The following is a 26,294-nucleotide window of genomic DNA, read 5'->3' on the forward strand; positions in this document are numbered from 1 at the left end:
CAACTACTGTTTCTTTGCATAGAAAAAAAATGTAGTTGAGACCATGTACCTTCCAAAAATAACATGAAATTACAATACTTTCTGAAGTATTAACTGAAATACTTTTTGATTTGATTTGTTTATTTATAGGCCGCCCTTTTCCCTGAGGGGACTCAGGGCGGCTTACAATCAAAAAAGGGAAGGGGAGTGTAGGACAATACCAAAAAGAGATGTGCACAAAGTAAATTAGACAGTAAAACTCAACATTCACTCAGCATTCGGGAGGGGCGAAAATAAGATTATCCCCAGGCCTGACGGGCTAGCCAGTTCTTGAGGGCTGTGCGGAAGGCCTGGACGGTGGTGAGGGTACGAATCTCCACGGGGAGATTGTTCCATAGTGTCGGAGCCGCAACAGAGAAGGCTCTCCTCCGAGTAGTCGCCAGTCGGCACTGACTGGCGGATGGGATACGGAGGAGGCCAACTCTATGCGATCTGATGGGACGCAGGGAGGTAATTGGCAGAAGGCGGTCTCTCAAATAGCCAGATCTACTACCATGGAGCGCTTTATAGGTGGTGAGTAAGACCTTGAAGTGCACCCGGAGACCAACAGGTAGCCAGTGCAGCTCACGGAGGATCGGTGTTATGTGGGCAAACCGTGGTGCGCCCACGATCACTCGCGCGGCCGCATTCTGGACTAGCTGAAGTCTTCGGATGCTCTTCAAGGGCAGCCCCATGTAGAGCACATTACAGTATTCCAGCCTAGAGATCACAAGGGCTCGAGTGACTGTTGTGAAGGCCTCCCGATTCAGGTAGGGCCGCAACTGGCGCACCAGGCGAACCTGGGCAAATGCCCCCCTGGTCACAGCTGAGAGATGGTGGTCAAAAGTTAGCTGTGAATCCAGGAGGACTCCCAAGTTGCGGGCCCTTTCTGAGGGGTATAAATTTTGCCCCCCCAGCCTGAGTGATGGTATGTTGGTCAAATTTTTGGGAGGGAAACACAACAGCCACTCGGTCTTGTCTGGGTTGAGTATCAGCTTGTTTGCTCTCATCCAGTCTTTAACGGCTTCCAGTCCCCGGTTCATCACGTCCACCGCTTCATTGAGTTGGCACGGGGCGGACAGATACAACTGTGTATCGTCCGCATATTGGTGGTATTTTATCCCGTGCCTTCGGATGATCTCGCCCAGCGGTTTCATGTAAATGTTAAATAGTAGGGGGGATAGGACCGACCCCTGCGGCACCCCATAGGTTAGGGGCCTCAGGGACGATCTCTGCCCCCCCACTAACACCGACTGCGACCCGTCCGAGAGATAGGAGGAGAACCACTGCAAGACAGTGCCGCCCACCCCTATCTCCCGCAGTCGTCACAGAAGGATACCATGGTCGATGGTATCGAAAGCCGCTGAGAGGTCCAGGAGAACTAGGATGGAAGCATGGCCTCCATCCCTAGCTCTCCAGAGATCATCAGTCAATGCGACCAAAGCGGTTTCTGTGCTGTAACCGGGTCTGAAGCCAGACTGGAAGGGGTCAAGATAGTTAGCTTCCTCCAAGGTACGCTGAAGCTGGAGAGCCACCACCTTCTCAACAACCTTCCCTACAAAGGGGAGGTTGGAGACTGGACGATAGTTATTAAGAACAGCTGGATCCAGAGACGGCTTCTTCAGGAGGGGTCTTACCACCGCTGTCTTGAGCGCGGTGGGAAAGTACCCCTCCCGAAGAGAAGCGGTAACAACCGCCTGGATCCAGCCTCGTGTCACCTCACTGCTGTTGGCAACCAGCCAGGAGGGACACGGGTCCAGTATGCAGGTGGAGGCACTCACAGCTCGCATAGCCTTGTCCACATCCCCAGAGGCAACTTCCTGAAACTCAACCCAGAGATGGTTTGCCAAGTTTTCTCCTTGTGTCTCGGCTGGATCTACTGGGGTGGAGTCCAGGTCCGCTCGAAACCGGGCAACTTTGTCCGCCAAGAACTGGACATACTCCTCAGCCTTACCCTGTAAGGAGTCCCCCGTCTCCCTCCTATTTAGGAGGGAGCGGGTTATCCTAAACAGGGCGGCTGGGCGGGACTCGGCGGACGCTACCAAGGAGGCAATGTATGTTCTTTTTGTTGTTCTTAAAGTCCGAATATACTCCTTGGTGCATGCTGTTAAAAGTGCCCGTTTCGACTCGGACCTATCGGACCTCCACGAGTGCTCTAGGCGTCTCCTCCGGCGCTTTACCTCCCGGAGTTCCTCAGTGAACCAAGGAGGCCTCCGGGGGCCGCTGACCCGGAGGGGCCGTAGCGGCGCAATCCGGTCTAGAGACTCCGAAGCTGCAGAGTGCCAGGCAGCGACGAGGGTCTCCGCCGAACTGTGGGCGAGGGTATCAGGAATAACCCCAAGCTCCGTCTGGAACCTAACAGGATCCATCAGTCGCTTGGGGCGGAACCAGCTGGTCGGTTCCTCCTCCCTACGGTGGGGGTTTGGCCTCCGGAAGTCTAGCCTCAGTAGGTAGTGGTCTGACCACGACAGGGGTATGATCTCATTATATTTTGTTATCATGATACACCCAACATCTCCCACAGCGCTTGAAATTCTATCTTTTCTTGATTGTGTACATTGATAAAAAGTATGCAAACTTCTTCACATATATTTATGAATTTATTTCTGTTTTTTTCTCCTGCCAATTATTGACTTTTTGCATGTTGAGGATTTTATTTGCAAATTTATTCATATGTTATGGATAGCAAATAGAAATATGAGTTTTGAAGATGTACTGAAGATGTGAACAGGAAGGGAAAAGGAATAATACACCATATCCAGATACCGATGTATATTCATCAAAAAGTTATTGACATTTTTCTTTCCTTGTCCTTCGTTTATCTTGATGGTTCATCATCACACAAGCAAACTATTGATTATAACTCTAAAATTAAAGTAAATAAATACATGCTTGCTTCATATTAAATGCAAACAGAGTTATCCAGCTATATTATCTAGTTCAGTATTGCTTATTCTGACATCTAATTGTTCTTCAAGTGTCAGGGAATGACTTCAGATCCTTTGACTGGAAATTCCAGGATTTGAATTTATATATTAAAGCATTTACCCCAAATTTGAGTTACAACCTCACTTTTAAGGTCAGAAGATGAAATTATGAAATGTGATTGAATGACTCAAAGACAATGTCTGATAGAGAATTCATTAATGTACATTAGAAATACCAAATTACTTTATTGTAAAAATCTGGTTTATTAATTTGGTCAACCGGAAGATTGAATCCATCAGTCTGCTGAGACTATGAAGCTTTGGAAACAGGGAGGTCTATTCCTATAGAGAAAACAACCTTCCCTGTGTAGAAGATGGAATGCCTGTCTTCATGAGAAAAAAAAGACAGAGCAATTGTTCCCTATAATTTCCTGAATGAAAAAGGACCATACCTATATTGAAAGAAAAATTGAGGAATTGTAGATCTCCATCTCAAACTAAATGCTTAGGAGATGGAGTTCTTTGTTAGTAATTGATCTGGCTCTACTCCAGTCCCCAATCAGTGTCACACACCCCTTGAAGAAGCAAATAAATGCTTTAGGAATTCTTGGCCCTACTAGAACGGCAGGTAGAGACTGTGGCCAGGAAAATGGTTGCCAAGCTTTGGCTGGGATATTTAAAGTGGGATGTCATCATCTTACAGTTAGACTACTGCAATACAGCTTATGTGAAGTGGCCATTGAAGAAGACTTGGAAGCCGAAATTGATCTAAACTTCAGTGATACTTTAATACTAGATACTGGAACCAGGGAGTTTGGAAATGTAACATAGTTCCAATAGTTGTACTGGTGGTTGATTTATTTCTGGGTCCAACTGAAATTATAATATAGTAAAAGAGCCGAGATGGCGTAGTGGTTAGAGTGCAATACTGCAGGCTACTTTAGCTGACTGGTAGCTGCAGTTCGACAGTTCAAATCCCACCAGGCTCAAGGTTGACTCAGCCTTCCAGCTGTCTGAGGTGGCTAAAATGAAGACCCAGATTGTTGGGGGCAATATGTTGACTTTGTAAACTGCTTAGAGAGGGCTGTAAAAGCACTATGAAGTGGTATATAAGTCTAAGTGCTATTGCTATTGCTATCTGGCTTGACCTCCAAGTACTTGTAGAACTGTTTCTTCTGCAACATTTTAAGAATTTGGAGGGCCAACAAGATTCCAACTCCAAGGCTCCATCTCTAGGGCAGAAGTTCCATTATCTGCTTTCAAATATTTTACTTTTTTAGATACACCTTACCACTTGGCTATGAAATTGCACAGGACTTTAAGGTTCAAGTCATATTGCTGCTAATGATGAAAGAGCTAACTTAGAAAAAAGACTTTCAAATTTGGTGATTTCTGTATAATAATTTGCTAGCTCTCTCTCTCCCCCTCACTCCCCCCCGCTCTCTCTTTCTCCCTCCCCGTCACAGAGGATGAGAAGGATCAGCTTTTGACTGTTCCTGTGTTTTGGGGCCATCTTTTAAAACTGAGTTGGACTACTCTTCCTTTGGTCTGCTTCAGTCAATCCATCTTATGCTTATTGTGTTGCTATGCTGAATCCTCAGGAAAGAGAAAGTTACGAACTTAAGACCTTAGGTTGCTTAGAAGTATTTACATTAGCAAACCTGGAAAGGCTGCAGCTCTATCTGCAATTTCACTGCTTGAAGGAAAGCACCTACAGAAGGAAAGCTCTGTTTAGATTATTTGACTTTGTATGGGATTTACAGTTATGAATGTTATGCCCTTTACTAAGCTTTATATTATTTCAGAGAATCAGGTCTTTCTTCCTGAAATCAACATTTTTGTCCATGTGTTCAAAACAGTATGAAGATTTCCCTTGCAGATATCAGTGCATCTCCTCCAAATTCCCCATTTAAAAAGAGAAAATGGAACATTGAATTAATGTTTAGATTTTCAACATTTGACTGAATCTCTCACATGTATTATTTCAGTTTCGTTTAAGTGTCGGAATTAAATTGGGAAAGTTGTTGTTCCTCTTTTTCTCCTTCTGTTAAAGCAAAGCAAAGTGGCATAGAATGAATATTCCTTTCATTCACATCAGTTATTAACTCGCTCTCCAGAATATTTCCCATATAAATAAACCTGCTGATTAAGAGAACTTGCAGGAGCATGGCAAGGGCTGCCCATGGCGTTTTAAAAGGACAGTATTAACAGTGGCAGAATGCCAAGGCAAGCTCTGCCTCAGAAGAGAGAGTCAAAAATAGCTATGATAAGTCCAGTTACTCTGAATTCAAATAAAGATTTATTTTTTCATTATGGCTGCTTAATTGTTAGTTATAAAAATTAAAACTGATTGGGTAAAAGTACAAATGAGTCCACCGCTAGTATGATATCCACAGTGTGACTTCATTCATTATTCTCATGGTGTAACATTATGTGTTCAAAACATGGATCCAACTCACCCAAGGCATACAGTTGGCATACTTGAGGTCATACTTTGGCACTTCAAAGAAAGAGGACAAGAAAAAAAAGAAAAATAAGGAACTCCCTTTCTTGTGTGTATTGACAAAGCTTTCATACTTTGCCTCTCTAGATATTTGGTGGGATTGTTAATTTACCATATTTTTGGGAGTATAAGATGCACCAAGATTTTGAAGAGGCAAATAAAAAAAATGTTTTTGCACTCGGCAGACTCCCAAAATGGGCCCCCTTTTTTTTAAAAAAAGGTATGAATAACCTTTAGGAGGCTTGTATAGTGCTCCTTGGGGGAGGGGGCGAAATTGAGCAAAAAATGGACCATTTTTTTCTAATTTCTGTCTTCCTCAGCCCCTAGGAGAACTCTATAAGCCTCCTAAAGGCTCTGCATGCCAATTTTGGTGAAGGGGTGGGGTTTTGGGAGGCAAAAAAAATGCTGTATTCAATGTATAAGATGCACCCAGATTTTCAGCCCTTTTTTGAGGGAAAAAGGTGTGTCTTATACTCCAAAAATATGGTACATATCACGGTAGCTATATTTTATTTATTTATTTATTAATAAAATTTATAGGCCGCTCAATTCCGAAGGAATATATGTTTTATTTAAGCTAAATACTTCAAATGCTTACTGAAAGAGATAATAAAAACTGAACCATTTCTAAAGAAATCATCTCACATGAACAGTAAAGCATTTCCTATGCATGTTTCCCTCCATAAATAAATACATATAGGAAATATATGGATATAATCCTAGAATCTACTCAAACATCTTGAAAAGACTCCTATGGAATATTCTTCTATGGATTTGCCAGTAATGTAGACAATCACTATTTCGAATTATCAATTATCTGACAGAGAAGATAATTTCTTTTGATTTTAATGGGATGTCCATAAGCAAATGCTTATGAAATACATGTTCATGTAGTGTATATTGGAGGTGGAGACCCTTTGAGAGCTTTATGCAATGAAATTTCATTTTAACCTATGCTGATTAGTGTACATTCAAAGTGACAATAAAGTTATTCCAAGTCTAACTCTATAGTCTATACCTTTCATTCTTATTAAAACAAATTGGATATTTAAGTGTTAGTTTTTCTGAAAGGTTAAAAATGTACTGTAACTCATTCAGTAAGCTTAAGTGATATATTTATCTCAAGTTATTATAGTGGAAAGGAGACATATGTAATAAGGAAATATATACATTTATTTAATACTAATCTTATTTTTATATAACAACAAGAGGTAGATGTTTTTAGATGTTCTGGTATATCTATGAGTTGTAGTGACACAGTTGTTAGAATGCAGTATTGCAAGCTACTTCTGATGACTGCCAGAGTTCACTCCTCACTGGTTCAAGGTTGACTCAGCCTTCATGCTTCTAGATGGGTAAAATGAGGACCCATATTGTTGGTGCCAATATGCTGACTCTATAAACCACCTAGAGAGGGATGTAAAGCACCATGAAGCAGTATATAAGACTATTGCTATCAGCAGGGATGTACAGTCAGGGCGGGGACAGGGGAGGCAAAGCCTCACCACTGTCATCATGAAAAGAAAAAAAAATGTAAAAGGAAAAAGGCAAGAGCTGAGGTCAGGCTGAGCTAGTTGCTGCCAGAGTCACCATGGATGATTCTGTTTAGTGCTTAACTGTTTAAAAAAGCTTCTAAAAAGTGCCCTCTACAGGAGGCAGCAGGAGAACGGCGTGCCTCATCTAGTCTGACTTTTTATGATCACTCGAGCAGAGTTAAGCAAGGGTTAAAAGCCGAAAAATTACTGACGTAGATGAGGCACGTCGTTCTCCTGCCTCCTCTGTAGATGGTGCTTTTTAAGAGGCTTTTTTAAACAGTTAAGCAGAGTCATCAATGGTGACTCTGGCAGCGATTAGCTCAGCCTAACCTTAGCTCTTGCCTTTTTCCTTTTACATTTTTTTTCTTTTCATGATGACAGGCAAGAGCAGAGTTGAAATCCTCTCTGAAACAACTGGAAAAGGTACGTGTGGGTCGGAGGGAGGGGGAGGAATTCATACTTCATCCTCCTGGTGCAACTTTGTGTTTGTATGTGTGTGTGTCACTTCTGGGTTGCTCGTAGAGTCATTTTTTTGCCCTCTGGAGCCTTCAGGGAATCCTCTGGAAGGTCCCTGAGGCTCCAGAGGCTAAAACCGACCCTACGAGAAAATCGAGAGTCTGTTCCCGAACTTCTGGTTTGCCCATAGGGCTGGTTTTTCATGCTCCAGAGGCTTCAGGGAAGCTCCTGAAGCCTCCAGACGGCCTCTGTGGGGGTGGGGAGTCTGTTTTCGCCCTCCCCAGGCTCCTATGAAGCACCTGGAACCTAGGGAGCGTGAAAAAAGCACACCAAAAATGGGGAGAGCACTGGTCATGTTCGCATGAGTGCTGGGGCCATGTGCATAGCATTATGGGTGTGGCATGCCCGAGCACGACCTCCCTGCGTTCCCTGCGCTCCCTCGCTTTTGGCACTGGAGCCACAAAAGGTTCACCATCACTGGTCTAGTGGTTAAGGTACAGTCCTAGAAACCAAGAGATTGTGAGTTTAGTTCCACCTTAGGCATGAAAGGAACACAGTGGCCCAGTGGCTAAGATGCTGAGCTTGTCGATCAAAAGATCAGCAGTTCGGTGGTTCGAATCCCTAGTGCTGTTTAACAGGGTGAGCTTCCTTTACTTCTGCCAACCTAGCAATTCGAAAGCACATAAAAATACAAGTAGAAAAATAGGTCCCACCTTTGGTGGGAAGGTAACCGTGTTCTGTACACATTTGGCATTTAGTTATGCTGGCCACATGACCACGGAGACATGCTCAGACAGTGCTAGCTCTCTAGCTTTGAAATGGAGATGAGCATCACCTTCTAGAGTCGGAAACAACTATTACATATTTGCGAGGGGAACTTTTAACTTTACTTAGGCATGAAAACTGGCTGGTGACCTTGAATCAGTCATTCTCTCTCAGCCACCTCACATGATTATTGTTGTGGTGAATATAGAAAAAGGAAGGAATAGGTATGTCTGCTACCTTGATTTATTTATAAACATAATAAATTTTTATTTATAATAAACAAAGAAACAAACAAATGAATAAAATGACTAAATCAATACAACAAATTGCTGTTCCTCTAGTACTTAAAACCAAATGTTGGAACAGAATGCCCTTACTTTACATGGGCTTAGTTATTTATCATACAAAATCTTGTTATGTTAGGTAATAATAAAATAGCACCAAATAATGTGTCATTTGCACATATGAGTTATTTGCACAGATTCTTGCTTTTACCAGACTTCTGAAAATATATGTGGTTATCTGACTGACTGGATCTTATAATACTATAATTTTCTTGCTTTTGTTTTTACAGGAACCCTGAACATACCACATGAGGTGGCAGTCATATCATAATTTTCCCTATTGTGTCATTGCAAATATTCTTGCATGCCAGCTATTTGGACCGCTTAAATATTCTGAGCTTCTCTAAGCTTGATAGGGACACAAATTGGCCCTTTAAAATTCTCCATAAAATTTGATGGCAGAAAAATTGGATGACTAATTTCTTGTCTTCTATCTGTAGGAGAAGTTCTTTAACTGTGATCATGGTATCTCTCCTACCAGGTAAATGGTAGGAAAATATGTCTTCCTGTCACATTATCTGAAACAGTCTCAAATAAACAGCTTCACTTGTAAGGCGTTGGAAATGCCATTCCATTCTTAGATTAAAGTGACTGAATGAAATAGAAAATGAATCTTCTCCATTTAAAAATGTGCCCCATGTCAAAGTCCATTTTCGCAAGCCTTAAAACTGTCCACTAACATTTAGCATTTAGGCAACAATCTGAGAAGAACATAGCTTGCCTGTGCTGAAATGCATCTATTTATGGGCATTTACATCTCTCTCTCTCTCTCCCTCCCTCCCTCCGCATCCCCTGTATCCTCTATCTATTTTTTAAAAAAAACTTGTATAGAACTATAAGTGGAAATACACACAGACACACACACACACACACACACACAGAGAGAGAGAGAGAGAGAGAGAGAGATATACTTATGTAAATAATACAGTCAGATATATAGATAGATTAAAACTGTAGGGGAGAGGTGTCAAACCTGTGGGCTGAATGCATCATGTGCTGGCCAAGCCCATGCCCAGTTTAGAAAGGGGGAAAAAGTTATGATACGTCACACGATAACAGCATGATGATGTTTTGGAATAAACAACTTGCTTTTTTAAAAACAGTATCATCATAGATCATATCTATAAGCTATTACGGTAACCACTACATCAAAATGGGTAGACATGGAAGGGAATCCCACATAAGTTGCCTTAAATTGCTGGAGGAAAGATGGCATATTAATAATTAATAAAATAATTATTAATCACACACTAAATGTAACTCGATGATTGACAGCTTAGGTCTTTTTGAGTTTCCAGTCCTTCCCCCAGTTGTTCTGAATCCCTGCTAGCCTCAATTCTTTGTGCTCAAGCTTCTTCTTCCCATCTAGCTTTGTTGTAATAGAATTGCTTCTGGTGAGATATTCTGGCCATTGTCTGGTTTTAATAACATCACCAGCATCCTAGCAGTGCATTCATGCAGGGCTGACTTGCAGCTTGCTCTAGTGACGCTCAACACGTCAAGGTCATTCAGCCACCACACTTGTGTCTGGTTTCCCCTCCTTCCTTGGGGAAAAGGTATATTGCTAAGATCTGGGAGATTGTCATTCAGTAAGATTAATGATTTCTGACCCAGCCAGCAGCACTTGTGATTTCTAAACGTCACTTGCAGTGCTGTATTTTACAGTCACCCTTTCAATTTTTCTTTTTACTTTTTAAAGGCATGAGCTAGAGTGCTGAGAGGTGGAGTAATTGAAATTGTCTTTCATTTAAAGTTCTTTACAGGTCAAAGGAGCTATCAATAACATAAATTGTTTTTATCTAATCATTGAGGGTTTTTTTCCTAGTGATTTGTAAGCCTTCTGGGGCTTTTCTGTTATTTCTTTCTTCAGGAGCAGTAACATGTTTTTTACTGTTACCGAAAGGGGGAAATGAAAGCATGAAAGCAGCTGGTTGAAAAGTTCCTTCTTTTTTCTTCAAGAATTTGTTTGCATTTGAATTCTGGACTTCATTGTGGGGATGTTCAGGCCCAATTCTCACTACTATATTTTAGTGTAAAAGAAGCCCAGATATATTGATCTTTTTTTTTTTTTTTGTATTTAAGGAGAAAAAGACTTTCCCAGATTTTAGAGCTCCTATACAAATTCCATTGTTTTGGTGTTTAAGGGGGCTGTGTTTTTATTGTAGAGAACCTGGGTACATGGCAGCCTTTTGCCCCAAGAAGAGACGAGGGGCATCAGTTACTGGACCTCCCCCCCAGCCCCAGAAAATTTTGTCGGGAAACGCCCCCAAGCCCGATCTAAGGGAGACCTTGGGTTGGGCGCACACAAATTCAGAGCCATGCTCAGAGACAATGACTTGCGGGCCTCCCTGACACCTGATCCTGGCATCACAAATAGTCTTGTCCAGTAGTCTGCAGGGGATTCCAGCACATTCTCTGGTTGACTCTGGGGCTACAACAAACTTTATGGATGAGGCGTTTGAGATCAAGTATGCAATCCCTTTGTGTCTCATAGATCCTCCTATGCTTGTGGAGACAATTGACGGCCGGGTGCTTCTGTATGGGCCTATCAAGGCCACCACGCAACCCTTGCACCTGGTATCGGAGCTCATGAGGAAGCCATCCAGTTCTACATTACTTATGGCTTGCACTGTGGTCTTGGGCTTGGCTTGGCTTTGGGCACACGATCCACAGATCTACTGGTCCCAGAACCTTGTCACTTTTCCAGCCTTGCAATGTTTAGACCACATCTGTCAAGTCTGTGCAGCCAGTTGCTGAGTCCACCCAGGGTGTTCTTGCCTTCTGATATAGCAGATTTTTGCAGACATGTTCGGTGAACAAGAAGCAGACCAATTACCACCGCACCAGCCATATGATTGTCCCATCGATTTGATTCTGGACATGTCGCTCCCTGTGGGTCGTTTGTATTCAATGTCAGATCTGGAGTTGGCCGCATTGCAGGACTTTTTGGACAAAAACCTAGCTTGGGCTTTTATCCAACCCTTGTCTTCATCACTTTCTACCCCGGTCTTGTTCGTCAAAAAGAAGACCGGAGATTTGAGACTAAGTTGTGACTACCATAAACTTAATTCTATCACAGTGTGCAATCAATATCCTCTGCTCCTTATTCCTGAACTGTTGGAGCGGCTTAGAGAGCTACAGTTTTCATGAAATTGGATCTGCATAGAGCCTATAATCTTGGTCGGATCCGGCCCGGGGATGAATGGAAGATGGCATTTGGCACCAGGTACGGGCATTATGAGTATGCAGTCATGCCTTTTGGGCTGACCAATGCCCCTGCTGTCTTCCAACATTTTATGAATGACATCTCCCGGGACCTTTTGGACCAGTTTGTTGTTATTTATCTAGATGACATTCTAATTTAATCGTCCTCCCAGGAGAGTCATCAGCAGTTACACTGGTCCTACAACAGCTCTGTGAGAATCGCTTGTATGTGAAACTGGAGAAGTGCCAGTTTTGGCAGTCCACCATCGAGTTCCTGGGGCATCGTATCTCTCCTGAAGGCATTGCGATGAGCAGGGCAAGGTTGAGTCTTTGCATAGTTGGCAACCTCAGTGAGTGAAGGATGTCCAGTGACTCCTCGGGTTTGCCAACTATTATTGGACCTTTATCCCAGGCTTTGCTTCCCTGTCTGCACCCCTCACTTGGCTACTTCAGAAGAAAGTTCCATTTCACTGGAGTGCCCTTGAGCAACAAGCGTTCCAGGCCTTGAAGCAGGCCTTCATGAAAGAGCCCATCTTGAAGTATCCTGACCCCCACCGTCCGTTTGTAGTGGAGGCAGATGCATCAGATATCACTGTTGGAGAGGTATTATTTCAGGCTCACGCTTCCGGCAGTACCCTCTTCCCTTGTGCTTATTTGCGGACACTCAATTCTTCCAAGCGCAATTATACCACTTGGGAAAAGGAGTTACGACCTCCGTGCACATACCTGCTTTGGTGGAGGCCTTCCATGATCAATTTCCATCTAGGCCATACTCTGAGCGTCAGACCTGGCGGAAGGGCCCTGTGGTGAGGGATAGTGTTGTGGCCCAACAGCAGCTGGCTGAGCTGTTGGTGGAATCTGACAGCGATGAACACTATGGCACTGCCCTGGAGGTTGTGGAAGACTCTGGGGGGTGTTTGGAGTCAGAACAGGGACTAGAGAAGTCTGTTGGCCACCAGGTGGCGTTTAAGTCAGGGAGCAGTGAGGAAGAACAGAGGGAGGCTGTCCCTGATGTACGTATGCATATGGCTGTGAGGAGGAGGAAGCAGCTTTGGAGTCACAGAAAGAAATAGGAACAGGTGGCTACTGATTGGCCACTCCGGAGAGCTTATATGTCGGACAACGGGAGGGGAATTTTGCAGGAAACAACAATTTACTGATCCAACTGTAGAGAAATATTCAGAGAATTTCGTGAGTTCAAGCCTTGTTTCATAGAGATAGTTTTCTGGGCTCCCAGCCAAAGGGTTGCTTATCTCCTTCCTTAGTTATGACAGACAGCCAAGTCTGTGTCTGTATATATTGTAGAGGCTTGGAACAGAACAACACCCCAATAGAGAATAGTGTTAACTGAGAACAATTGTCACTTGTATATCCCAAAACTGTATAGATTCAGAAAGTAACAGTTCAGTATCTCTTGAGTCTCAGTGTGGCCTTAGGCTAGACTATAAAATTCTCCAAAAGCACAGAAATGCAAAAGAAAAATATGAAACACTCTATTTCAGAGCAGGAATAACTGATAAGCAAATCCTGCACCATTGGCATGATTGTTCCCCGCTCTTCCACTTAGGATACCATCACGATGCAGTAAGAATTAGAAGCCAGGATGATTAAAAACCAAAAATAAATCTTCCCCTTTTGCCTCACTCTCTTTGCATTCATTTTAAAGAATAAAAATTAAAAAGGTATAAGCTGGCAGTTATCACAACACCACTAAAGAATCCAGACAAATACTTCAGAAATTACCAATGGTCTATCAACCCTCATTTTGCCAAATATCAACAGACCAACCCAATAATTAAGTTTTCCAAAAGGGCTATAAATTAACAAAATGAATGTGAATATGAGACATACTATAAATCCTAAATAGGTCTCCCTATATGAAAAAAAAGTATTTTAACTCTCTGAGTTAATACATTCCTTTACATGCCTTGTCAGATTTATTGCCTCTGAACAACAATTCCCTTAACAGATTAAGAAACCTCAGAAGCTCTTGCTCCAGTTAAGCAGTGACTCTTACAATAAGCTTCTTATTCTCTGTATTCCTCTTTGCCATTTCCCCATGATTAGAAAATAAGTATGTTCTATCTTTCAGTACATCTGTCACTTTAAGTCACTCAGTATATTTCAAACAGCACCCAGTGCGCCAAGATTTGGTATATAAATTCTGGAATCTGCCAAAGGCTTTTTAGTCTCGTTCATAAAGAACAGCCTTATATGCTACATTTTTGTTTATTTTTTTTTGTTAACAGTAAGGAAACTAAAAGTCTAAAAATGTGATGTTTTTTGTAGCTTCTTGATGCAAATATATGACAATGCACACTATATCTTACTACTGAAATTGCAAACTTCCCCAGACATATCTTATCAGTTAGGCAAAATATGATATTAAATAAATTACAGGTCAACAGCAGTCTTCGGTCTCATTTTGTCATGAGCAATATATCTTGATAGAAATAAGATAGGAATCCTTTGGAAACATTTGACTTCTTCAACAGAGCAACATTAGTGGAACAATGTAATAGGTGTATTTGATATGAAAGGAAAGGCATATCTATAACAAGAGTTTGGTATCTTTGTGATAAACAGAGAAAAAATGGCATTTGATGACTGAAGATAAGAGTTCAAAATATATGCTAGAAACAGAAGTTTCTTAGTGTACATACACAGATCTAGCCACTAGACTAGACTAGAGCTAGGCATCACATAAATCTAATAAATAAATCTTAACAAATAAATAAAACTCTGACTAACTAATTACATTTTTAAATGTTTGGAACTAATAACACGCCACAAAATGTCTTTATAATGTGAGACAATGGAAAATGATTTCTCAAAAGGTTTTTAACTATTTGATTGCAGTTTATATACCTTTCAAGTCGGTAATCTTTCTAGCTGGCTTACAAGATAAAATATACTACTGCACATCATTATCTAATGCTAATTTTAAAATTGAGAGTGAACCAGAAGCAAAACTCAAAATGTAAACAAAAATACCATAGATATAGGAGGTTAGGAAGAACATAGGAAGATAATCCTATATGATGGGATTGTGGGGGGTCCTTTTGGGGTATATGATATGTTGTGTTGATCAGATTTGCCATCTGTTGATTGCTTTTTTTAATGGGGTTTCACAGTTGTGGTTTTATTTATTATGTTTCCCAAAGTAGATTGGAGTTCAGTGGTATCTAATTCAAAATAATAAACAAACTAACAATCCCATAAATGTTTATTTAATGTATTATTTTTCTAATGAAATTGTAATCTCAAAAAGTAATTTGGTTCCATTCAGAATGAAAACATTTCTATCTTGCTATTACTCTCTGATTCTATCCAACACCTATTAATTGGACATCTTTCAAGATTTAAACAGTAAATACTACACTAAGTAATTGCCATATGTTAGTTTCATTTCTGTAGAAAATGATCAACATTGTTGTTAGCTAGCTGGCCTAAATAAATTGCAAGAATTCCAAATAAGTGACATTTGGATTGATATTTATAATTTTGTATAATTCTCACAAATATAATAAGCACTGTAGGTATGGTGATTGTTAAGTTTACAGTATATGAGGGTTCCACAGGCAATATTTACTTATTTTAAAAATGGTAAAACGGCCTCAATCATTGAAATTCTCTGTTCTGTTGGACTTGTCATAGTCATTCATTTGCCCATTTTCTTCAAACAAGAAGGCTGTGGAAGGAACAATTATTGCAAACTGACAGCAAAAAGCAAAGTCAGAAGAAATAGCAATAGCACTTAGATTTATATACCACTTCACAGTGCTTTACAGCTCTCTCTAAGTGGTTTACAGAGTCAGCACAATTGCCCCCAACAATCTGGGTCCTCATTTTACCCACCTTAGAAGGATGGAAGGTTGAGTCAATCTTGAGCCTGGTGAGATATGAACTGCCAAATTGCAGGCAGCCAACAGTCAGTGGAAGTAGCCCGCAATACTGCACTCTAACCACTGCACCACTGTGGCTCAAATCACTGATGTGAGTTTATTTATTTATTTGTATCCCACCTTTATTATTTTTATAATAACTCAATGCGGTGAACATATCCAAGATACCTTCCTCATCTGATTTTTCCACAACAGCAGCCTTGTGGGGTAAGAGTGCCTGGCCAAAATCACCCAGCTGGCTTTCATGGCTAAGGAACGACTTGAACTTTCTATCATGTTGTCTTAATCACTAGCACAAACTGGTTCTAGACCAAACATTAAATTATTGGCTTAACGGAGTTGTACATATGAAGGACCCACTTTGCCATCATTCCCTCCCCCCACATCCCCAATGGCAAGAAAAATGTTCAAGTAGCACAATTGCCGTACACACATATTTCTAGTTGATTGAAATGAATATTGTTTCATTTGCACTTTCAATTTTCTATAAATCTGCAGGAAATAAATTATGCCTGACTTGATAATATCTTCTCTTTTACTTTGCTATATGTTCCCACAAGTCAAATTTTCTTTTTTGGAGTTACTGAAGCACAGGGTTTTAAAGAAATGAAAAGGCACCCAATTTCAGCTTCCAAAACTGATACAAACCATAATACAGTTCATAAATTAGTTTTAGAGATCCTCCCTCCCATTCAAGTTATAATCTCTATAATAATCATTGTTATGGAAGAGACTTTCCAAGCCATTGAAATAGAGTTAAAAAGTGATATAAACAATTGTTTGTACTATGATCTTTAACAGAAATTTCCAGTTAACCATAAAACCTATCAATTTCACAATAGAAAGACACTTAGCGGAATTATAATTTTATACTTCAGTAAGTGAACAAAATGTCCATCAATCCTTGAAAAGAGCTTTTTCTATACTTAACAGAGATCATAGTAATGATGGTAGACAGAGATTCTTGTCCATTTCATCAAAACCTAAAGTTTGGTTAACATGCTTGACAACCATGCAGGGCTGGCTTCTACATAATGCAAAATCATAACAACATTAACATAATGAAAAAATTCCATATACCCTCCATAATTGCACTATCAAAAGTTGCATATACCGATCCTTGTCAAGGTGATCTTTACCCACTCAACCTTCATTTTTATTATAGGATTCTTTCTAAGCAATTCAAAGTGTAGTTGTAACATATAATTCTTTTTTACATAACATGGAGACACAGCACATTTTCAGGTTTCTATTTTATCTCCTTACCCCTGATATATCTTCTTCTTCTTCTTGACTACTGCAATTATTCCTGGACTTGTAGTACAGCACTACATTTACCTAGCATTTAATTTTCTCATCTAGCAAAACCTTTCATTCCTGCTATTTGTACACCTTGTTTGGCATTCCCTGCCTCCCATTTTCTGTCTTCTCTACATTTCAATTAGCAGAACTAGAATTAGCAGACCAAGCCTAGGTTCAATGAGTAGATGAAACTATTTTTCCCTTCTATAACATGACTTATTGGTTCTCTTTGCATGTCTGGGTATTGAACATTTGAAAATGAAGGATATCTGAAGTATCTGCTTTTATTGCATGGGAATTTGAATGAGAAATTGAGCTAATTTTTCTCTATCAAGTAGTCAAAAGTTAGCTATTTTTCAAATAAGTGAAATAAAAGTGCATAAACCTGCTTGGTATATCACATTGCTATGTATGATATTCCTTGTTTTCGCATCCAGCTGAATAACTTTTTCTCATCTCTGTAAAAACAGAATTAATTCTCTTAAATTCAGGAAGAAAAAACAATAGCACTTCATTGGGAGGATTTATTATTGAACCCATTGTTTTTGACAAATTTACTTTGAATGAATATTAAAATATACCCTACTATTGTACCTTCTGACATTAGACGCAAACACTTAGTACTGCAAATTGTTAGTCAGAGACTTGCTTTTTGGGACTGGTGGAGGCAGAAGTTAAGGTACTAACTTTTATCACGGTCAGCGGACAAAGTATTATTTCATACACCATACATCTTTATGCAATCTTTAAAAGACTAGCTTCTATTCTGTTTTCATGGAATTAAGCTTAACAATGAAATAATAGAAAATACTTGTAGCTTGGGTTTTAGATTTGGGCAGTACAGGATTTTTTTTGTCCTATTCCTCTTTAGTTTATAAACTAACCTATTGTAAAATAACCAAAAGCCAACATGGGTTTGTCAAAAACAGATTATGCTAGACTAATCTTATTACATTCTTTGACAAAGTGCCAAAATCAGTGGACCAGAGGAATGCTGTTGATATAATTTACTTGGACTTCAGTAAAGTATTTGATAAAGTAGATGAAAACCTACTACTAGATAAAAGAGAAAAATGGGGGTTAGACAGCATCACCACAAGATGGATTTGTAACTGGCTGACCAACCGCACTCAACGTGTAGTCCTCAATAGAACTGCATCTACATGGAGGGAGATATGCAGTGGGGTATCCCAAGGCTCTGTTTTAGGCCCAATATTCGTTAACATCTTCGCCAATGATTTAGATGAGGTGATAGATGGGGAACTCATCAAATTTGCAGAAGACACCAAGATAGCAGGAATATCCAATACTTCAGAAGATAAACTTAAGATTCAGAAGGATCTTGACAAACTTGCACATTGGGTGCTATCTCACAAATTAAAATTTGTGAAAAAAATGGTGAAAAAAGTAAGGTTCTACATTTAGGCAAGAAAAACAAAATGCACAGTATATGCGGTACCTCATTCAATAGTAATAACTGTGAGAGGGATCTTGGAGTCCTAGTGGACAATCCTTTAAATATGAGCCAGCAGTGTGCAGCAACTGCCAAAAAGCCAACACAGTTCTAGGCTGCATAAAGAGAAGGATAGAATCAAGATCACATGAAGTGTTAATACCACTTTATAAAACCTTGGTAAGGCCACACTTGGAGTACTTCATCCAGTTTTGGTTACCATGATGTAAAAAAGATGTGGAGATTTTAGAAAGAGTTCAGAGAAGAGCAACAAAGATGACTATGGGACTGGAGACTAAAATATATGAAGAACAGTTGCAGGAACCAGATATGTCTAGTTTAATGAAAAGAAGAACTAGGGTAGACATTATAGCAGCCTTCAAATATCTCAGGGACTTCCACAAAGAAGAGGGAATCAAGCTATTCTCTAAATCACCTGAGGGCAGGACATGAAGCAATGGGTAAAAACTAACCAAGGAGAGAAGCAACCTAGAACTAAGGAGAAATTTCCTGACAGTTAGAACAATTAATCAGTGGAACAACTTACTTCCAGAAGTTGTGAATGCTCCAACACAGGAAGTTTTTAAGAAGATATTGGATAACCATTTGTCTGAAGTGGTGTAGAGTTTTCTGTTTAAGCAGGGGGTTGGACTAGAAGACCTCCAAGGTCCCTTCCAACTCTGTTATTCTGTTCTGTTCTATTTCTCTTTATAATCAAAAAGATGAATAGGACAAACTAAAGAGGAATAGAACAAAAAAAATCCCATTAATGTTACCAGGCGTTCAGAAAATATATTGAAACAACCTCGGAGAGTAAGCCACTGCCAAAATAAGTTTAACAATATTTCAAAATTCAGTTGAATAACCACAGCAATAATATGATACTGGACTAAATTACATTTTCTCTCCAGGCTGAATAAAGTAATCTATTTCTGCATTGTTCAATCCAGATGTATATATTATAATAAATATCAAAATTATAATAAATATCAAAAGAGCATTAACTAGATTCAGAAAATTGAAGATCAGAAAAGACCAAGAAATTCCAAGCAACATGGTTTTCCTTTATTAATTAAGCAAAAATTCCAAATTGTCCTAAGTAGGGGTATGTCTGGCTAGTTAATGTGTCAATTAAAGATTTGTGTGATGTCATGATTCAATAGGAAGACAAAATTAGAGCAACTCTAAATGATGCAAAAGGTTGTATATTGTTACAGTATTCATCAAATTTATATGCAGAATATAGCATGAGAAATGCTGAACTAGAAGAAATATAAATTGGAATTAAAATTGCAGGGGGTAAATCAACAGCCTCAGTTAAGTGATGATACCACTTTGATGGCTAGAACATGGACGATGTAAAGAATCCCTTATTAAAGTTGAAGGAAGAAAACTGGTCTGCTGGGTATAAAAGAGAACCTAGGAATGATAGGGCAAAGCAAAAAGGTAGAAAGGTAACAACAAACCTTATTTTTTAAACATTCATACCTGTACCATGAAATAGAGACTTCTGCTACTTTGGAGATAGATTAGGAAAAATCTAAACAAATATTAACATGTAGAGACATCATACTGACATAAGATCCATATTGTCAAGGTTATAATTTTAACAGTTGTAACTCAGAATTATGAGAGCAGGACCATTAGAACAAAGAAAAAAGCATTCCTTTCAGTTATGGAGTAGAACAGAGGTGGGTTGCTCCTGGTTCGTCCCGGTTTGGCCAAACTGGTAGTGGAATTCAGTCCTGGGTCGCAAAACTGGCAGTGACCCAGGCCTGCCACGCCCCTGAAGCGGTTCCCTCACCGCCATTTTGGTTTTTAGTGACAGTGTTTGCGCAGTTCACTGTAAATTGTTCTGTGCATGCGCAAAGAACAATTTACACTGAACAGCGCACGTCTGTGCAGGTTGCAAACCAGTAGTAAAATGGGCAGCAACCCACCTCAACATAGAGAATGTTGTTGAGAATACCCTGGACCATAAGAAAAACAAACATTTCAATACTACATGGTGGAAGAATTGAAGGAGGCTGTCAGAACATGGCTAGGCATTATTACTGATTAGACTGTTAAAGAACAAGCATGAGCTTAGAAGAACCCAAAGTAGTGGTTACTGTCAGATAATCCTGACAAAATGATGGTCATTGAGTTTGAAAGAGTTGGAATTGATTGAACAACTAAACAGCCAAAATGCACAGCAATTTTGCAATAGCTTGAAATAAAATATAAGAAAAAATGCAGTATCAACTATATTCCACTTTTTTAATTTTTTAAATAGTTAGCAAAATTCCTGAATCTTCATGGTCATCAGTATACAACATTTTAGCACACACAGTGGGATTAAGCTATAATTTATTTTTATATTAACCAGGTTTACCTAAAGGTATGTACTATTTTCCCAGATGAGAGATCTTCTCCAACAATCCAGCATCTTTCTTACAGTGATCCATGAACAATTTGTATTCATATGAATATAATGGAAAAGTAAATAATGTGAAATCAAGGTCAAATCTAGTCATGGTAAGTAAAACCAGGGGTTAAGTTTTATTTTCAGAAGGCAGTTGAAATCACTATCGTTAATAGCTTCAATTCAGCCTTGTTATCTGAAATTCTGTTCTATAGGGATAATTATAGAAAGGTTTTTCAGCAGGAGGAGAACATTCAGCTGTATCCAACTGACATTCAGATCTGTAGGGTATTTTCATACCCCACAAGAAGATGATTAGACTGTTAAAGAACTGTGTCTGGTAAACTGTAAAGCTAGATGGTGGTGGAAGTGATTTGTACTTTGGCAACAATGGAACTTTTGTTAAATAATTTCACTAAATTTTAAGCGGTCAAATTTCTGGGATTATGAAGATTAGGGAATAACTTGGAGACAACACAGGACACACTAAAGTATATGCAATTCATACAGCATAGTACTCCAATTAAATAAAGAAAATAATAAGGAAGGTGACCTTGATGCAAAGTTCATTACTTGGGCAAAAAATATTTTAGGTCCACAATAGACATATAACATTCATAGGTGGCTCAAACCTTCCTAATTCACTGAAGGATAAGAAGAGAGATGAAGTAGAGCACAATCAGACTGGTAATATTCTATTATTATGGTCAATTTCAGTAAAAAGTAGTTTTAGATGTCCCGTGGAGTTGATTTTTGGCATGGCATGGTATATTTCTTTTAGAATGTCCTGTTTGTAAGATGAGGTGAAAGATGAAGGAAAGGGGTCAGAATGTACAAATTCATCTCTCTTACATATTTAGGACTTCTGAAAGTCTGAATAAATTTTGAGTTCACTGTCAGATTCCTCTCTCCCTCTATTACTCCTTCTAATTTACTAATTAAGTTCCCTTTACTCTTCCGTTTTAAGCAGAGTTATGCTTCCAAGGCCTGCCAAAATTCCCAGGTACCTACTATGCCTACGTAGGGGTAATGGACTATATACCTCTGACAAAAATGGCTCTCCCTGTTCTTTAATGGATCCTTACAAAACTCTCAGCAATTCTACATGGAGATAAATCCCTCTCTCACCTTCTTTCTCCTTCAAGATCCCAGAAGATTAATTCTAGATAAGGAGCAGTAATACAGAGCTTTTATACACTGCTCAAAAAAATAACGGGAACACTTAAACAACACAATGTAACTCCAAGTCAATCACACTTCTGTGAAATCAAACTGTCCACTTAGGTAGCAACACTGATTGACAATCAATTTCACATGCTGTTGTGCAAATGGAATAGACAACAGGTGGAAAGCATAGGCAGTTAGCAAGACATCCCTAATAAAGGAGTGGTTCTATAGGTGGCGACCACAGACCACTTCTCAGTTCCTATGCTTTCTGGCTGATGGTTTGGTCACATTTGAATGCTGGCGGTGCTTTCACTCTAGTGGTAGCATGAGATGGAGTCTACAACCCACATAGGTGGCTCAGGTAGTGCAGCTCATCCAGGATGGCACGTCAATGTGAACTGTGGCAAGAAGGTTTGCTGTGTCTGTCAGCGTAGTGTCCAGAGGATGGAGGTGCTACCAGGAGGCAGGCTAGTACATCAGGAGACATGGAGGAGGCTGTAGGAGGGCAACAACCCAGCATCAGGACCGCTACCTCCACCTTTGTGCAAGGAGGGACGGGAGGAGCACTGCCAGAGCCCTGCAAAATGACATCCAGAGGGCCACAAATGTGCATGTGGCTGCTCAAATGGTCAGAAACAGACTCCATGAGTGTAATATGAGGGCCCAATGTCCACAGGTGGGGGTTGTGCTTACAGCCCAACACTGTGCAGGACGTTTGGCAATTGCCAGAGAACACCAAGATTGGCAACTTTGCCACTGGCGCCCTGTGCTCTTCACAGATGAAAGCAGGTTCACACTGAGCACATGTGATAGACGTTACAGGGTCTGGAGACACCGTGGAGAAGTTCTTCTGCCTGAAACATCTTCCAACATGACCGGCTTGACAGTGGGTCAGTAATGGTGTGGGGTGGCATTTCTTTAGGGGGCTGCACAGCCCTTCGTGTGCTTGCCAGAGGTAGCCTGACTGCCATTAGGTACCAAGATGAGGTCCTCAGACCCCTTGTGAGACCATATGCTGGTGCGGTTGGCCCTGGGGTCCTCCTAATGCTAGACCTCATGTGGCTGGAGTGTGTCAGCAGTTCCTGCAAGATGAAGGCATTGATGCTATGGACTGGCCTGCCCGTTCCCCAGACCTGAATCCAATTGAGCACATCTGGGACTTGATGTCTTGCTCCATCCACCAACGCCACGTTGCACCACAGACTATCCAGGAGTTGGGGGATGCTTTAGTCCAGGTGTGGGAGGAGATCCCTCAGGGGACCATCCACCACCTCATCAGGAGCATGCCCTGGCATAGTAGGGAGGTCATACAGGCATGTGGACGCCACACACACTATTGAGCCTCGTTTTGACTTGTTTTAAGGACATTACATCAAAGTTGGATCAGCCTGTAGTGTTTTTTTTTTCACTTTAATTTTGAGTGTAACTCCAAATCCAGACCTCCATGGGTTGCTAATTTGATTTACATTGATAATTTTATGTGATTTTGTTGTCAGCACATTCAACTATGTAATGACCAATGACCAAGTATTTAATAAGAATATTTCATTCATTCAGATCTAGGATGTCTTTTTTTTGGTGTTCCCTTTATTTTTTGAGCAATATACATGAATGAGCAACTGTAAAAATTATGATCCTTTGGCACATAGGGTAAATTTCAGTTAATCTCCAATACATTTCTGGCCACAAATGCTGCTGTACCAGGAGTACTTTAAAAAACAGGAAGAGGAGAATGTGAAGGAGAAAATTAATTTGGAAAATAGAAGCATTGTTTGTCAAGCACAAGGAATGAAGTTTTAAAAAACTAGGGGAGATAGCCTACATTTCATATAATGAAATTGCTATATTAAATGTGCAAGATGTACATTACATAAAATTCATGTTTTATGTAATGGCAGATTGTTGGAATATGCAAGCCAGTCGATTGTTAATTGCATGTTAGTGACAATATGGATTGGAAAGAAAACTGTAGATGAAGATTTCTTTCAAACAATAATATGAGGAATTAAGGTTTTCAAAGATTAATGGATGGTGGAGCTAACTTTCACCATCTTTGAAGTTGCTTTAATGTTGTAAAATACACAAAATATGTGCACACATGTCTATTTCTTTGTATTGGGTTTCTAACCTCAATTGGCAACCTGCATAATTGCTTTATTAGTGGGGTTATATGTTCTTTTCAAGCCTGAACCTGTTGTAATTTTCAGGCAGTCTTCCAAAGTTATCCCACATACAGTGCATTGCAATATCTATTGTAACACACTGTTTTCCCTAATTCTCTCATCGCAGTCTTTTAAGAAATATGATTTGCAAGCTAACATTCAAACTTCCCTACTGAGAAGAAAGTTACAATAGAAATGGTTGAACATTTAAAAACATCAAAGCTCTGGAAAGCTTTACTAGGATAAAACACTATAATTTAGTCCAATGATTCGCTTGAAGAGCCGCCCATCCAGAATTATGTGAATTATTAAATTATTAAAAAAAAGAGCAAGAACACCCACATATTTTTAAAAAAATTACAAGAGAATGCCTGGGTGGGAAAATGTCTTATGTGCCTGGTTTCAGAAAATAATTTAAACCCTACAACATAGGAAAGATAAAAAAAAAATGACTTAAATCTTCCATTTCTGTTTCTAAGCTGAACCAAATGCACTTAAACAAAGAATTTTAAGGAATTTCCCCAGAACTAGTTCTGGGAAGCTCAAAAAAGAGCTTTCCATTACCATGCAGGAATAATTTGTATAACTGTAATCCATTGCACTGTGCTGATGAAAGAAAGAGGCACGAAGCTTAAAACTTGAATGTATTTTAAATAGGGATTCCATTTTATGCCTGGCAGCATCTGGAATTTGTTCATGATGGCTTTTCTAGTTTCTTGCAATAAATTTTCTTGTGAGACTTTTGCATCTTTGAATCACTGTCTATGAAGCCTGACAGTAGCTGTGTAGTGTAGCTACGATAGATCCTATGGAGCTACCATAGGATCACAAGGTTAGAGACTCTGAAGGGATTGAAAGGAGATGGAACAAACTTGCCAACATATAAGGGGACTGACAAACTAAACACTTCTAGCTATTTCTGTCACCAGAACCAAATGGTATCTAGTCCAGATTGGGATCCCTATGCATAGGTTGGAAGAAAATATTACTTCTTCCAACAAGGTCTACCTTCTTCTCTTTCTGTTAGAAAAATGTACTCATGTTGGGGTTTAAGACAGTCTCTTCATCATCATAAGCAATTATGCTCTTCCAAAAAGAATATACACATAGGTATGTATGCAATTTTTGATGGTCTTGATCTAGATTAGACATTGTTTTATTACAGTTGAAGCAAGAAGCATGAATGATATATAATTTATAGTATCATTTCACTTGTCCTGGTAAAAGAGATTCTCAGAAAGTTGACAGTGAGAAATAAGAAAGATTCTGAGGTGGCAAGAAGAAAAAAGGAAAGAAGATCTTCAACCGCAACAGCAGATTCTGCCTTGTGCTTCTTGTTAAAATCATCAGTTGCTGTTTAAGCTGCAAAGAATCTGAAGCTTAATGCAATTTAAAAACTTCAGATTATACAGGTAGAAATAGGTTTTAAGAATTGTGGGTACAACAAATAAAACCTTGTTTTTTTTCTTCTTCTTTTACTCTACATCAAGGGAGATAAAAAGGGAAGCGATTGGAAGCTTGCCATGAGCAGATTGTGGGAAATTTTGGATTCCAGTCCTGAATCTCACCTCAAGGATAGAGGAAAGTCAGAGCATTCCAAGAAGGGCAGTAAAGTCAAATATTTTCAAGTCATACTTATTTATTTAAATCTTTTTCCTCATTAAATATTGATAAATCGGTACATTTTATGTACTAATAAAGTAATCATAAAATAATAGTAACAATCATTTAAATAATAAATGCTATACTGTTTGTATGTCCCAATGAATTCAATGGTTCTTGCTCCTCAATATATGTTTATTGGAATGCACTCTTAAAATATTTTATTTTTTATTTGAAAACAAAAAAGTAAGTTTTATTTGGATTTTAGTTTTGCAATAGTGGCATGCATTAAAATATTAAAACCCATTACGAATCCTGTTTTACACAGTTCTATAACTCTATTCTTTATCTTCCCACAGCTAAAGTAGTTTTGTCAGGTGCTAAGTTCAGTCCATTAAAAGTTTGCCAAAACTTTCAGTATCTACAATGAGCTACAATGTTCTTTTGTACTTTTCTGAATATTTTTCTAATTATTTTTGATTTAAAAAAATAGTTACTTCATACTAATTAAAACCTATATATGATTCAGTTGTTTAAAAAGAAGATA

Source organism: Thamnophis elegans, chromosome 10 (assembly GCF_009769535.1).
Source record: "Thamnophis elegans isolate rThaEle1 chromosome 10, rThaEle1.pri, whole genome shotgun sequence".
In the NCBI taxonomy this organism is placed as follows: Eukaryota; Metazoa; Chordata; class Lepidosauria; order Squamata; family Colubridae; genus Thamnophis; species Thamnophis elegans.